Source organism: Anguilla rostrata, chromosome 15, assembly GCF_018555375.3.
Source record: "Anguilla rostrata isolate EN2019 chromosome 15, ASM1855537v3, whole genome shotgun sequence".
Classification (NCBI taxonomy): Eukaryota; Metazoa; Chordata; class Actinopteri; order Anguilliformes; family Anguillidae; genus Anguilla; species Anguilla rostrata.
Window position 1 is genome coordinate 1,276,735 of NC_057947.1, and position 17,284 is coordinate 1,294,018.

Below are 17,284 nucleotides of genomic sequence, written 5' to 3' on the forward strand. Positions count from 1 at the left end.
TACTATATGATGCTGTGTCAATAGCGAACGCGTTATTGCAAGCGAGTGTGTCATCTAGTCACGCGTCAGAGCGCATTGTAGTTATTTTCACCACCGAATTCTTACGGACAGGGAAGCTCGCTAGATAGTCTTACTCTTTGAGATCACGTAGTAGGAATAAAATAAGAAAATATAATTAATGTACTGAGAATAGATACTAAGAAATAATAACAAATTAATAACAAAAACAACAATAATAATAACATTCATAAAAATACATGTTTGAAACTGGAAAACTGACTTTTTTAAATTAATTTTTTATAGATGGCTGGAAAAAAAAGGAGTAAAAGCAAGGTGTGGAGTTATTTTGATTTCACACACTTAAAGATGGTGTTAATATATATATATTTAATTTAATATCATCTTTTACTTTTTTATCTAAAAATTATTTGTGTGTTTATTTCTATTTGTATTTGTTTGCTTATAAGTTAAATGTTCTTAAATATAGAAACTTTAATAAAATATAATTTTTTCAAATTGATTTGAAAATGTTGCACTTTTTGACAAAATATCAGTCGAAACATTGGTAATCGGTGGGCTAGGACTCTCCAAAATTGGGATCGGTATCGGACCAAAAAATCTGGCATCGGTCGGGCTCTAATACATATACACACACTACCTGGATTTCTGCATTAATTACTCATTAATGGTCATTTTTACTAAGGACTTGTGGCACTTTTTTAGACGTTAACGACAAATAATGTTTTACCATATTTACTAAGGTGCAGCAGTCTAGTCATTAGCTGTTTCAATTACATTCATAACTTAATCAAGTTGGATACAATTAAAATCACGGTCAGTATGACTGCATCAATAATTCTAACAGTAAATGAAAACGCCCTATAATATGCATGTGCATGTTTTTCCTGCACATGTATATCAAGGAAAGACATTTCTAATGGTAAGGTGACATCAGCCACATTCTCAGATTATGAAGCATGGGTTTTTATTCATAGACTGTGCGTAAACATTGACGCACAAGCAATTTTGCAACTTACCGTAACATATAGATGAGGAAAGCTGCTTTTGTTCATTTATTTACACCCAGGTACGTAGCCGACCATATAGACCAATCTGGTGTGTGCTTATAAATGCCTGTGACCAGGTGCTCTTTTCCATTAACACGCAGCATCCAGAAGATGAAGCTACCTCAACGCAGCAAGAAAATATAGATAAACAGGGTTTTTTTTCCCTACTATACGTAGATCATAAACCATTCCAGGCAACTTGCCGCCATCTGGCCATAACTGTCAGAACATAGACATGTATATATATCTATGTGTCAGAAGACTGAGAAGACTCGACTGGAAAAAAGATGCCTGACTCCTGTGCAGCTTGGGGCTGTACAAACCATCGCACAATCCAAACCAGATCTCGAGGAATTACCTTTCACAGGTAAGACTGAAAAATTGTTTTTGGTTGTAGTAGAAAAAAAACTTTTTTTTTCCAAAACTTTTTTTGTACTCCACGTAGATCATGAACCCTTGAATATAAAAACGACTCATTGAAATCGGTTGAGAAATGTAAACGTTATAGTGCTTTTTATCCAGAAAAACTGCAGCTCCCCCGTTTACCTGTATTTGTTTACAGGCCAGTCTTGCCTGGACCAATATGGCGGCGACGTTGACGTACGATCCAAAGGCCAATGCGGCGTCTATGTATATATGTCTATGAGTACAACAATGTTGCCTTCCTGCCATGAGCAAGACACATCTTAACTTCTTAGCGCAAAGCCCCTAGTGGTCAGCAAGCCGGTGTGCCGAGATTACGGAACTCAGACATTTGGTGTTACTGCAACCAAAGTATGAGTTAAAAACAAAAACGCGTTGTTTTAGTTTCATTAGTAGACGATGCATGACAACTATGCCGAATACGGAGTTTCGCAGCGCCACCATTGTCGCTCTGGTCGACATAATGAACAATATTGTCTATCTGCGCATTCATACAAATATTATTTCGCCACTAAGAAATCGTATTCCGTCATAGCAACAAGATGAACCCGACAATAGCCCTAAGATATGACAATACAGCAGTGAAAACGCTGCTCACTCAATAACGAAATAAACAAGAAAAAGTTTTTTAAAATGATACCATGTCATTCTACAGTCAATATCTGGGACTAGTATTGAATAAATATACAACCTTGCCGTTGGTTTTACGCGTAGAGATGTCCCTTTTGAGACTGAGTGGTCATATATTGTCTTGGACAATCCGTTTGGGAAATGTATGCGCATTTGTGATGCCTGGGTACCTTCCAAAACAGCTGTGCGTAATACCACACCTGTTGTTTATGGCGTTGTCACCCTATTTAGTACAGTCTGGTTTGATTAACAATTCATTTATTCAGTAGGTGAGAGTATAAGCTTTCTAACGATGTATAATATGTCTAATTTTGCTTTTGGAATAGCGTTTTATAGGTCAGCGTAACCAAACATTTTCTTACCATCCCATTCACTTACCCATTCACTCTGTGGTAGCAGTAAAAGATACTGCACCTAACGAAACGTGGTCAACGATTTTTCGTAATTTCCTGGAAAATACTATTATTATTGAGGACTTCTGGGCATAGCTAAGCCATATGTTTGCTGATAGACCTAGCTGACATCGTTTTCTGGAGCAAAACAGAAGCGAATAGAACAGTATCATTGATTTACTGTCTCTGTCTCCATCTACTGAACATAGGTAAGATTTCATCATTGCTATGTAAGTATTACTGCTCAAAATATTTCGATTATATACAGCCCCCTCCAAAAGTATTGGAACAGCAAGGTCAACTCCTTTGTTTTTGCTATACACTGAAGACAATTTCAGTTTGAGGTCAAAAGATGTACATGAGATGACAGATCTGAATTTCAGTTTTTATTTCCTGGTATTTCTGTCTAGATTTATTAAACAACTTAGAACATATCACCTTTTGTATCAGACAACCCAATTTTTAGGTGAGCAAAATTATTGGAACATGTGACTGACAGGTGTTTCTTGTTGCCCAGATGTGTCCTGTTAGATTGCTTGGTTAAACAATAAATAGTTCTGAATGTCTACTCTTGGTTTTAGCCTTGGGTTTTGCCTCTGAAGACTGCATTTGTGTTATAAAAGATAAACTAACATGAAGACCAGAGAACTGTCTTTGGGAGAAAAGCAAGCCATTTTGAAGCTTAGAAAAGAGGGGAAATCGATCAGAGCCATTGCACAGGCATTGGGGATAGCTTGTATAACAACTTTGAATGTCCTGAAAAAGAAAGAAATTACTGGCGTACTGAGCAACAGACATCGAACAGGTTGACCAAGGAAAACAACAGCAGTTGATGACAGAAACATTGTGAGAGCTGTGAAGAAAAACCCCAAAACATCAGTCAGTGACATCACAAACAATCTCCACAGGGCAGGGGTGAAGGTATCTCAATCAACCGTTCGAAGAAGACTTAGAGAGCAGCAATTTAGAGGCTATACCACAAGATGCAAACCACTCATCAGTAGTAAGAATCGGAAGGCTAGATTACAATTTGCAAAGAAGTACAGAGATGAGCCACAAAAGTTCTGGAACAAAGTTTTATGGACTGATGAGACCAAGATTAACCTCTACCAAAGTGACAGAAAGGCCAAAGTGTGGAGAAAGAAGGGATCTGCTCATGATCCAAAACATACGAGCTCATCTGTGAAGCACGGTGGAGGAAGTGTCATGGCTTGGGCTTGCATGGCTGCTTCTGGAGTGGGCTCACTAATCTTTATTGATGATGTAACTCATGATGGTAGCAGCAGGATGAATTCAGAAGTCTACAAAAACATTCTGTCTGCCAACTTACGGAGAAATGCGTCCAAATTAATTGGGAGGAACTTTATCATGCAGCAAGACAATGACCCAAAACACACTGCCAACACAACAAAGTACTTCATTAGTGAGAAAAAGTGGAAGGTTTTAGACTGGCCAAGTTAATCACCAGACCTTAACCCAATTGAGCATGCATTTCACCTCCTGAAGAGGAGATTGAAAGGAAGAACCCCCCAAAACCAACATCAACTGAAAGAGGCTGCAGTAAAAGCCTGGAAAAGCATCACAAAAGAAGAATGCAACAGTTTGGTGATGTCAATGGGTCACAGGCTTGATGCAGTTATTGCAAGCAAGGGATATGCTACCAAATATTAAGTGTTATTTACTTTCATTTACTTAAATACTCTTTGTTCCGATACTTTTGCTCACCTAAAAATTGGGTGGTCTGATACCAAAAGGTGCTATGTTCTAATTACTTTAACACATCTAGGTGTAAATACCAGGAAATAAAAGCTGAAATTCTGAACTCTTGTCTCATGTTCGTCTTTTTTTCTCAACCCCAAATATACTTTTTGAAGGGACTGTACGTTATTTTTGAAACTGAGTGTCTTTAAATAGGTTAGTGGTATTATATAATTTGGATATTTCACACTGTAATGCAAGCGTTAGTTAGTAGTGAAACAGTTTTTGTGAAGCATACAACAGTGATGATGTGAGAGTTGGAACATTGCCAAAACGTGGTGGATGGTTGAAAATTGTTTTCATGTCGTCCCATCCCCATACAAGAAAACATACGAGAGTACAGAGTATATAAATTCATACAAGAGTTAATTATTACACATTTAGGTACTGTACCCATTGTGTGACAATGCATTTAAAAAAATCTGTTAGCAATGTTTCATCTTAAACCTTCATAAGGTGCTCATTTATATTCTTTATAATGGACAAAATTTTATTCAATTTTATTTCATTTTATTCAATTTTGGAGATTTTGGATATGTTTCTGGACCCCTAGATATTTTAGACCACTGTACTGATTGAAAGCTTGCAATTCCCACTTGAACATTATGCAACAGTGAGTTTCTTGAGTCAAAACAGTTGATTTGTAGTGAAATATGTGAATATGTTGTGATTTACAGCTGTGCATAATTTAGACATTTTGGATAGATTTGGAGACACTGGGTACACTGCTTAGTTTTTGCTTCATAAATCTTTAGTAGTTCTACATATCCATCCTTAGATTTTATGAACTTGTGGTCAAGAAGTTTTTGATCCAGCACATGTATAGTTTAACCTGTTGTATATATGCAATCTTTCAGTATTTCATTGCAAACTAAAAAAGTGCAAATTCATTTTTGATTTTGCATCTAGACAATTGCATTTGTGGCACTTTATTTCTTCCTAAATTAAACTAATCTACGTTAGTATTGCAAATTATACAAATGTCTTGCTTCATTTAAGATATTTTTCAAGTTTTTGTGGTGTTCACATCTGGAGTTATAAAGCTTTAAATATGGTACCCGCTAAATGGGCAAGGATTTACCAGATTTGGCATGTGCGCTAAGGGGTTAAACACCGGCAGTGCAATTAAATGAAGTTGCTGCAGCTGTGCTTATTTACATGACTTGTCTTGATAAATACCCCGCTAAATTGAAAACATGTGGTGATGCATTTTGTGGTACTGACAGCAAACTGACATGCTTAGTAAATTTGTCCCTAAATGTGGTCTGATCTTCATCTAAGTCATAATAATGGACAAACACAATCTACTTAAGCTAATAACAAACAAATAATGGTACTTCTTGTCAATACTGAATGCACCATTTAAACATTCACAGTCTAGGTCAGAAAAATTATGTGAACCTCTAGGCTAATGACTTCTCCAAAAGCTAATTGTAGTCAGGTGTTCCACTCAATGAGATGAGATTGGAGGAGTGAATTGGAGGTGCCCTGCCCTATAAAAAAGGCACACAAAGTTTGGTTGCTTACAGAGTCTGCTCTTCTCAAGAAGCATCTGTTCATACGAACCATTCCCTGAACAAAACAATTTTCAAAGGACCTTCGAAGAAGAAGAATTATAGAGATTCATAAATCTGGAAAAGGCTACAAAAGCATTTTAAGGCCTGGTTGTTCATCAGTGCACAATAAGAAAAGGTGTCTACAAATGATGGAAATTCTGTACTGTTGCTACTCTCCCTAGGAGTGGGCATCCTTTAAAGATCACAGCAAGAGCACAGTGTGCAATGCTGAAGGAGGTCAAAAAGTACCCTGGAGTAACAGTCTGGACCTGAAATTCCTCATTGCTGCACGTATCAAGTTTGCAAAAGACCACCTGAACGTTCCACATCACATCTGGGCTGAGGTTCTATGGATGGATGAGACAAAAATTTAACTTTTTGGCAGAAATGCACAAAGCTATGTTTGGAGGGAAAAAGCACTGCTCACCAACACCAAAACCTCATCCCAACTGTGAAGCATGGTGGAGAGAGCATCATGGTTTGGGGATGCTTTGCTGCCTCAGGGCCTGAACAGCTTGCAATCATTGAGGGAACAAAGAATTCAAAATTGTATTAAGAAATTTCACAGGAGAATGTCAGGGGTAGTGGTTCGTCACCAGAAGCTTAATAGAAGCTGGGTGATGCCACAAGACCATGACAAAAAATAGATGAGTAAATCAACAACAAAATGATTTAAACAGATAAGAATTTATGTTTTGCAATGACCAAGCCAGAGTTCAGACCTTAACCCAATTGAGATGTTGTGGCATGACCTGAAAAGGGCTGTCATTCATCCCAACCGGCAGCTTTAGGAAATATTTGTTGGAGATTATTGTTGCTAAAAAGGTCCTACCAGTTACCAGATACACAGGTTTTACAGCCTGAACTGTGAATGTTTCGACAATGTGTTCAATAAAGTCATGAAATGTGCGATTGATTGTTTGTTATTAGTTTAAGCAGAGTGTGTTCGTCCATTATTGTAACTTAGATGAGGATCAGACCATATTTAATGAATAATTCATGCAAAATCCAGGTAATTCCAAAGGGTTCACAAACCTTTACTTGCATCTGTATGTGTATATATATATAGAGGAGGCTGGTCCATAGAGGCAGAGGAGGTTGCTCCTCCTCTATTTTTGCGAGGCAAGAGGGAGATCAAAATATAAAAAAGAGTAATTGGTTGAAATAAACCATTACCAAATCTCAGTATCATTTATAAAATATTTTTATCTCTTCTTTGGAAAAAATCCATTATTGAAATTCTGATTAAAATGCTTCAACAGGGACACCTGCAGGGCAGGCAAGATGGGAAAGGGCAATCTGTGTGAAGTTGTGGTTTCTATGGTGGTGGGGGGCAGAGGAGGACGGGCTCCTGCTGTCCTCCTTAGGGCGGGATCTCTTAAATAAATTTAATGTACTTTTTTCCATGCTAATTTGTTATTGGCCAAAACACGTAAAATGATGCTCCAAAGGAGGACGTCCTCCCTAACCAATCAACAACCAGAATACAACATTGGCATCGCGTTGGTCCAATGATAATTTCCAAATTTCATATTCAGTTCTCTACCACTGTATTGTATTATAACATGCAAATTGCAAACTACTTTTAAAACACATCACTAAAAAATGACATTTTATTTAAGCCTTTTCAACCAGAGAAGGCTGGTCCATAGAGACAGAGGAGGTTGTCCAAATTTCCTTTTTTCAGATGTACGTTTCCCTTTTTTATCGAGCAGTAGCTAGCTACTTGCGTTAGCCAATGCAACAGTTAGCTTGTTGTAGCAGCCCTGAAGGACTGACGGCGAGAACAAATTTTGAGGAGAGTGGTGCTGCTATTGCTAACGAGGCAATTAACGCGTGAGTGAGGAGGTCACAGAGAGGCATGGACACAGACGCAGACGCAGAGAGTGGGATGGGGAAGAACATCTTGTGGATTATTTGTTGTCACAGCCATTCCACAGTTTGGATTACGCAGGAGGTGAGGATCAAGACTGCTGGACGACCAGCTCCACAGATAACCATGATCAAAAATGCTAATTCCAGTGACACATTATGCACACACGAGGTTCATTCCCATCCAGAGCCCGCAGTGATTAGATGTGGCTTTCCCTCTCGTTCACGTGGCCGCTTTTTTATATTCATCCTTTGTGTTGTAACATGATATGTAAGCAATAAACCACAACGGGCTGTCCCGCTATTGGAAAATAATGTAGGGTCGCTTAACCAGCCCCAAAGTAGGCTACATTATTTTCCAATAACGGGACAGCCCGGAGGGGTTTATTCCACTTACAACGGGTTACCAACAATGACTATGGTTAGTCACTTTTATATTTATTGATTTTTATCGATTTAATCAGCTGAAAGTGAAATATTCTTCCACAGGCGTTTGGGCATATTATTTTAAAATTGTCAAGCAAAACTCTGGTCGGTAGTTCCATTTGCACCGTTGTTAAGCAAAAACCTTTGGTCGTTAGAATCATTGTTTTCATAGAATTACCAAGAAAAAATAGTTTCTTCTCGTTTTATACCATACAGTTAGCACCAGTTTTGGTCATTTTTGTCATTACATTATTTAATAAAACTGCATGAAACCATAAGTCAATGTTGTGGTCGCGCAATGTAGACAACGTTTTTCTAAGACCCTCTGAAACGGGTTTTGAATGCCAGCTAGCCTTATGACAGGTTCTTGTCACCTAGCCAATATTAAAATTCTTGGTTTTAGGTCAGAATCGTCTCACGGCATGCTTGTTATCCCGGCTAGCTAGCTGGCTAACTATTGAATTGTATCCAAAACAGCGGTTATTATAAACGCAATCGTTCACAAACATACGGATGAAAATGCATCCCGTAGCCATGAGTTAAATGCGGAACGTCTATTCTACTGTCCAATTAAAGGATGATTCTGATGGCTGGCAACCGTAAATAAAGCTTGCAGCAGTAACTAGAAATGTGATATGTGATTCAACGTTGCCATCAATTGTGAAATTGGACATTGAAAAGGGGAGGGGATGTAACAATGCAAAAGTGAAAGAATAATGTTGCCGTTTAAACTGCTTTAGAATGCTGGATTTTGTAGTGCATTGATTTTAGATTTTTGATACATTTGAACATAATAACATAACATAACTTGAACATAATAAAGTAGAGATAAGTAGCCAACTAGTGTAAAATAACATGATGCCGTGGGTTGGTTTTCTTCCTGTCCTCCCCAATTTTTTGAGTCATTAGCCGCCACTTGATATATATATATATATATATATATATATATATCAACGGAACAGGGAAAAGATACAGTCCAGTGTACAGTGAATGTGTGACACTGGCTGTGGATCTGTGCTGATTAGACTCCAGGCTGTCTGTGAAACAGGAAGTTCCTCATTAGCTGGCCGGCACAGTTAATACGTATGGCCAGTCAGAGCGCCTGTGACTACAAGTTGTTTAGCGTAGACAAAGTATGGATTCAGAAGTTATTTAGACATGACATGTTAATTGCACACCAGTTTTAAAAACATATTTTGAGCATTGATTTGTTGAAAATAATTTGTTAAAATAGCCTTCAGTGACCAATACTTTTTTATTTTGCTCATCTTGCTTTTAAAATACTGTGCGCTGTAGAAAATGGGGAAAAAGAATCGCTCACCACAATACATTTAACTTCATTTGACCCAAGAAGTAATACTTAAGCACACACTGCCCATGTCAGCCAAGCTGGCTGGGGGGAAGCTGTCTCTGTCTAATAGATCTGCAGCTTTGCTGTGTCTCTGAGGGGCTTTTCCCGGCCTTCAGACCCCCCGTCCCCCCGTCCCCCAGCTTCCTGGAGAGGCTCCAGACTCTCTGAGTCACCCTCTGGCCCCCAAACCCACCTCACACACTGCAGATGTGTGTGTGCGGCTCAGAGCCATCAGGCCCATTCTGATTCACTGGGTCAGACCAACAGGCGCTCTGTCCGGAGTGCTCTTCTTTTCCTGTTTCGTCTGTACACAGAAATCGCCAACAATCCTGCTGTGCAGCATTTTTTATATTTTTAAACTCATCCTCATCTTCATTTAGTTTACTGTGTCATTGATGAGATTATTGTCTCCTTATCAGCAAATGTATGTAATTTAATATCCGTAAGCACTGTTTATTAGACTTTTATGAAAAACAAACATGCTGAAGGCAGGTTAGAATGACATCCTGAAATGCTGCTGTGAGAAGCAATGCAGCAGGATCATTGGTGACCAGGTCCAGCTGCCTGCTTTCTGCTTGACCAAGGATTCCAGCAAAAAAAGACAGGTTCCTCTGTGGACAGCTGTGAGCACAAGCAAACACCACGTGTGCAACCTTACTGAGCATTTTCACTCACAAACCAATTGTGCTAATTTCAGTGTAGCCCCATGCCCTGCCAATGAAGACATTTTATCAGGTTCCCGCGTGTACTAGATTACAGCGCAATGCAGCAGCAGCTGACAATGTTACTGTTTTTACAGAATGAACATCACTGTCTTTATATGTTCATTTCAGTGTTGAATGGGTGCATTGAAATAAAGAAAGAATGAGAACACGAATGAGAGATGGAGGGAGAGAGAGAAGCAGAGAGGGAAATTTTACATTCATCTAGCACATATCACCAAACACCAAATTTGAATGAGTATTTTCCATGACATTTCCATTCCATACTAACAGCAGTTAATTAGCCTGCAATACAAATGTGCTGAGCATTATTAGCAAAGGCTAACAGTTGACTCATGACCAATGTGAATATAAATAACAATATCAAAAATATGACATTGTGAATAATTGAAATGTTACAAGCAGTAATATGTGTGTGTTCATATAGGCTATATCCTAGATAGACATCATGCTTCCTGTTCTTCTGACCCACTAACTGGGTGGACGGCATACCTGCCATCCCAATACCAAATCCACCCACCAGGGGAGAAATTAAACAAACAAATTAGAGAAAGTGTTGATTCAATCCTGGCATGTTTTGAGAGTAAAATACTGAAACACACACACACGAAAGCATGCACACACACACACACACACACACACACACAGCATGCACGCGCGCGCACACACACACACACACACACACACACACACACGTACACACAAACATACACCACCTGCCTCTGTGGCCCCCAGAAAAAGAATGTAGAGGAACCTTGAATGAAGGAAGGTGTGATGACTTCCCACATTCCCCCTGGCTGAGTTGCCTGTTATCCGGCTACCTTAAATATAAACATTTTACAAACTGGCCTCTTTTGGCAGTGTTGGCAGCACTAATGGAAGCACCTGTAAATTAATTCTTAACCCACGAGTAAGCCGCCTCTGTCAGAGTGTGGAGAGTCACATCTGGAAGGACACGGCGGCCTTGTTCTATCGCTCAACTTCCCGTCTAACACAAGGAATAAGAGAAAACCGTTTGTTGTGGAAGACATTTTTAAGCAGTAAAACAGCTGGATTTTCTTATCTTTCTGAAAGAAAAAAATGTGCTCAGAAAAAATAGCTTAAATAATATAACACATGATTATGAATATCACTGCATTGTTCAGCGAGAAACAAACTGTTAGGAACTAATAACATTTTCAGGGAACAAATGAGCGATTCCATTGTGCATATTCCTGCTTTCCTTTATTGAAGGTCTTTAACCCCTGCACGCAAGCCCCATAGTGGCTGGCACACTGGCATGCGAGGATTTCTCAGCTCAGACATTCATTGCTCCTGCAACCAAACTATGAGTGGAAACAACAAACCCTGTGTTTTAGATTTATTAGCACTCGATACACTACAACAATGCTAAATATGGAGTTTCTAAGTGCCACTATTGTTACATAAGGGTAATCTTTATTATCCCCGAGGGGCAATTTGTTGCACAGCCAGCAGTAAATACAAACATCAACAACAAGCAACACACACCAATCAACACACAAACAATTCACACAAAAAACATAGAATTACCTAATATTATTTATAAGGCCAATAGCAGCAGGGACAAATGAGTTTTGAAATCTATTGGTCCTGCATCTTGGCAGATTATATCTGCGACCAGATGGACCATTATGCCCTATAGGCTACCTATATAGCACCAAGAGTTTGGCACTTTTCAGGGTTACCTGCAGAAAATACCACAATGACCACAGAATCCCAGACCTTAAGCGCATTAACCTTTGTACCTTCTGACCTCATGTAAACAGAAAGAAATCACAAAGAACTTCACACATGCACACAATAAAATAACCCAAGCCCCAGTCTTGGGATATTTTATGTTTTTCTCCTTTTTCATCTTTTTCTTGCTAATTACATCATCACAAATGCTCCAGTACCCCTGTCAATAATACTCTGCATTGGACATTTAGCTACATCTGCCAATGACATCATCACATCTTGAAATTCGCCAATTGCAGGACACTTCATACGCAGGAAAAAGGATGTTGTAAAAGTTTTTTGGTCGCCATCTTGGTCTTGTGTGGAAGCTAGCTTGCTTGCTAGCTAATAATTGCCAAAATATTTTAAAATGTCTTAATCCATCATCCGGCTCCTCTAAACCTCTCTATTCTGAACTATACCATTTTGTCTTCTATTATTCCTGTTAGCTTTCACCTCAGCTGTACCCTGCTCAACCCATTCTAATGTTTGTGATATTTCTATTTCTATTTCCTTGTAGCATTTGTGCTACATTCCATTCTACTGCTACTTTACACCAGGCTGGCCGATGGAGGATGGGCTCCCCCTCTATAGCCGGATTCCTCTTCAGATTTATTCCCATTGGGGAGTTTTTCACTGGCTGCCGGTAACGTTGAGGTTAGCTACATAGCTAGGGAACAATACAGCTGTTGGGAGGAGCCCCCTCAAAACCGATAGCAGATCAGGGAGTCACAGACATGCAAATTCATTATAAACTACCAGTAACTTTCTTCCATCAATTTCCTGGAACGGACACAAACCAGACGTGTACAAATAATTTGAAAATCACATTTGTGACAGGTGCTGGTGTTTTGGTCCGCAAGTAGGGCAAGGTCATTTTTCAGTTTTTTACAGATTACGAAAGTGCAGATTATAAACTTTCAAATGATGTGTCATACATTGAAATCTGAAAATAGTTGAAGAAGATATGCTTATTTGAATGTTGGTACTCCTAAAATCAAGTAGCAGAGAAAATCCCCTTGAAAGATCTTGAACTTTTCACACTTCTCACAGGGAGATAATGGGTGGGAACAATAGCTAGTTAACTCCACCCCAACCACTCCCCCACTAGAGTACCTGTAAATCCTTGCCCATTTAGGGGTTACCCTATTTAAAATTTTATAACTCCAGATGTGAACACCACAGAGACTAGAAAAATGTCTTAAATGAAGCAATACATTTGTACCATTTATAATACTATACTTTATATTCATAATTTTGTAAGAAATAAAGTGCCACAAATGCAATGGTCAAGGCAAAAAATCTAAAATTAATTTTTTAGTTCGCAATGAAATACTGGGAGATTACGGGTTAAAGTAGACATGTCCTGGATCAAAAACTTCTTGACCTCAAGTTCATAAAATCTAAGGGTGGATATGTAGAACTACTAAATATCTATGAAGCAAAAACTAAGCAGTGTACCCAGCATCTCCAAATCTACCCACAATGTCTAAATTATTAACACTGGTCTAAAATAGCTAAGGGTCCAGAAACAAATCCAAAATCTCTCCAAAAAGGAATATAATGCTTTTTGTCCATTGTAAAGCATATGAGCCCCTTACGAAGGTTTAAGATGAAACATAGATATAATTTAAACATAATGCAAACATATAGTCACACAATGCTGCACAGTACCTAAATGTGTAATAATTAACTCTTGTATGTAGCCTATTTCTATACTCTGTACACTCCTATGTTTTCTTGTATGGGAATGGGACGATATAAAAAAAATTTTCAGCCGTCCACCACGTTTTGGCAATATTTCAACACTCTCCTCATCACTGTTGTATGGGTCACAAAAACCATTACACTACTAACTAACGCTTACATTACAGTGTGAAATATCCACATTACATAATACCACTAACCTATTTAAAGACACTCAATTTCTAAAATAACATAATAACCGAAATATTTTGAGCAGTAATACTTGCATAGCAATGATGAAATCTTATCTATGTTCTGTAGATGGAGACAGAGACAGTAAATCAATGACAGTTATATCCGCTTCTGTTTTGCTCCAGAAAACGATGTCAGATAGGTCTATCAGCAAACATATGGCTTAGCTATGCCCAGAAGTCCTCAATAATAATGGTATTTTCCAAGGAATTACGAAAAATCGTTGACAACGTTTTGTTAGGTGCAAGGTCTTTTAATGCTACCATATAGAGCGAATGCCATGGTAAGAAAATGTTCGGTTGCGGACCTTTTCTCCATCACCCGTCACATTTGTATGCGTATGCCTCTCTGTCTCTCTCGGTTTAATTATCCTATGGTTCATACATTTATATACATTATTATTATCATTACTCAAATAACATTGCTTTAAAAACTTAAATATATCTCACAAAACATGTTTTCAACATTTAAAAAATGCCACACATACTAAGCACTGCCTTTAAATCAATAGTTAAAACTTGCAAAATCCATGGAAGATATTGATATCAAAACAAGGCCAAGTTACAACAAACAATGTTGGCTATTTTAGCTCCTACATATTAAAGAGCTAGGATAAAACAAAAAATATGCTTATGAAAGACATCATTTAAATGAATGTTTTAAAAAGCCGATGTACACTAACCCCCCTAGAAAGGCTATGTTTAGTTGTCATGTTCATTTTACAAAATGTACAAGTTCTTGTATATTTGCAACTTAAAATAAATACTGATTGTAATAGATACTGTATATATATACACTCACTGGCCACTACATTAGGTACACCTGGTCAGCTGCTCGTTAACGCAAATATCTAATCAGCCAATCACATGGCAGCAACTCAATGAATTTAGGCATGTAAACATGGTCAAGACGATCTGCTGAAGTTCAAACCAAGCATCAGAATGGGGAAGAAAGGCGATTTAAGTGACTTTGAACGTGGCATGTTTGTTGGTGCCAGACCAGGTTTGAGTATTTCAGAAACTGCTGATCTACTGGGATTTTCACGCACAACCATCTCTAGGGTTTACAGAGAATGGTCCGAAAAAAAGAAAATATCCAGTGAGCGGCAGTTCTTTGGGTGAAAATGCCTTGTTGATGGCAGAGGTCAGAGGAGAATGGCCAGACTGGTTCGAGCTGATAGAAAGGCAACAGTAACTCAAATAACCACTCGTTACAACCAAGGTATGCAGAAGAGCATCTCTGAACGCACAACACATTGAACCCTGAAGCAGATGGGCTACAGCAGCAGAAGACCACACCGGGTGCCACTCCTGTCACCTAATGAAGTGGCCGGTGAGTGTGTGTATATATATATATATATATATATATACATAGAATATTTCATTATCCCCATGGAGACATTTTTCAAGCAGCATATTACATTACATTTATTTGGCAGATGCTCTTATCCAGAGTGACTTACACAACAGATTTGTACCAAGAAACATACGACCATTTAGACTAGAGAAAGGAGTGGAAGCTACATGTGCAAACAAGGCACTGTCTATAAGTCATTAAAATGTGCAAACTCTAGGCCTGCCATTAAAAGCATTGATATCAAAATGAGGCCAATTTATAACAAACAATTATGGGTATCTTAGCTCACACATATTAAAGAGCTACACTACAAAAGTAAAAAAATAAAAAGTCAGATGACCAAAATAGATTATAAGGATTCATTGAACATTAAAATTAGACAATACTTACTTTTTAATAGAAGTGTTACCAAGAAAGTATTGTCTAAATTCCTAGGAAGTACACAATTAAACTCAGGCTATAAATAACCTAAAACTTGGATAAGTAGAAGGTAGAGATTGAATTGACAGGTAACAGACCAAGTCTATCTGAGAATTTCAGTTTTAGTTTCTTAGTAATTACCAGTGATAAATACTCAATGCACTTGGAAAATGTGCTGTGGTATAATTAGTCTACAGGATATTCAAAAGCACAGCCTAATTAATGCCTGAGAAATGACTCATCATTTGATAATGCTTAAACTGATGCCCTCTTCAGAGAGCAAGCACCAAAAACAACAGGAATAGAAAGTTTGACAGTGCTTCCTGTTTGGCTTCTATTGGCTTCCTTGTTTGTTGTGGATAAATAGGAGCACGGTCTGTGTGTCTGTCTGGGGAAAAGGACACGCTTCTGCGAGTATTTTAAAGAGTCCAGGAAACCCCGAAGGCAAGAAGGAAATGCACAGGCATGTCTGACACCAAAACAACATCTGTCACCAGCTTCAGTTGAAGAGCCCCACTTTCAAGTCTCTCTTGGGCAGGCTAAGCTTGCAGCAGGAAGAACAAGGCTGGGGACAGGGTCTTTGATTTAGCACAATCCAAAAATTTACACTAGTAGGACGCAACTCTATAGTTATATAGCCATATATAACTTGAAGTGAAATAGATTTTTTAAAAGAAACAGTAAGTCTTAGGGTTGAGGCAAGTTTCCGGTTGTGTTCAGGATCTTGAGAAAAAGTTAGGGCAACAGTATTTAATTTAGGATGATCCACATTTTTTTCATTAGTAGGATGTGCCCTTATTGCCTTATTGTACCCCATATATATGTAGTACAGGTCAAAAGTATTAGACTTCATGTGGTTTTTAAAAAAGACTTTGCTGGATAAGAATTCAATTATGTGCATTTAATGAATAGCAAACCAAAGGATAAACTTATGTTCATTTCATACCTACAATAACAAAAAGAGATGAGCTTAAAAATACATGACTCAAAATAGTCTCATTTGGCTTTAATTAAAACTAAATAAATGATGGAAGTCAAAGGTGTTACTAGGATGTTATCTTTGGGTGGGAATTTTGGGATTGGGATTTTGTGTTGGGTGGGCAACAACAAAAATGTTGCTTTTCCTACAGGGTATGTAAACAAGGCCGTAGTTTAAATTTGAGGGTGGGGGGGGGGGAGTGTGGAGAGAAAAAAATAATTAAACTCTGTAACACTAAACAAATGTCCGTTGGCGTAGGTTTCGTGTGAACATTGGGGGGACACATTTAGCGGGGGTCTGTGGGTCCGCCGCCAAGAAATTTTGAGCGTCAAACACTTAATTTCCTGCATTCAATTTTTATGCACCAATTTGTGCTTTTTCTGCATCAATTTATGGTGGAAATGTAAAGGAAAACACAAAATTCAGGGGGACAAATGCACATGTTCTAAATATTGAGGGGGAGCTAACGTTAAAAAGAGATATCGATAGCTAAAAACACAAAACATTGGCTAAAATACTAACACTGCAATTTGGGGAGTCACGTAAATTCCCTGCTTAGCAACCGAGTGCAGCTATCGCCAGGTAGTTTTTTTAAGTTAAGTGAACGTCACATTCAGACCGTGTACCGACAGCTAGTAACTAGCTAGCTACTTATCA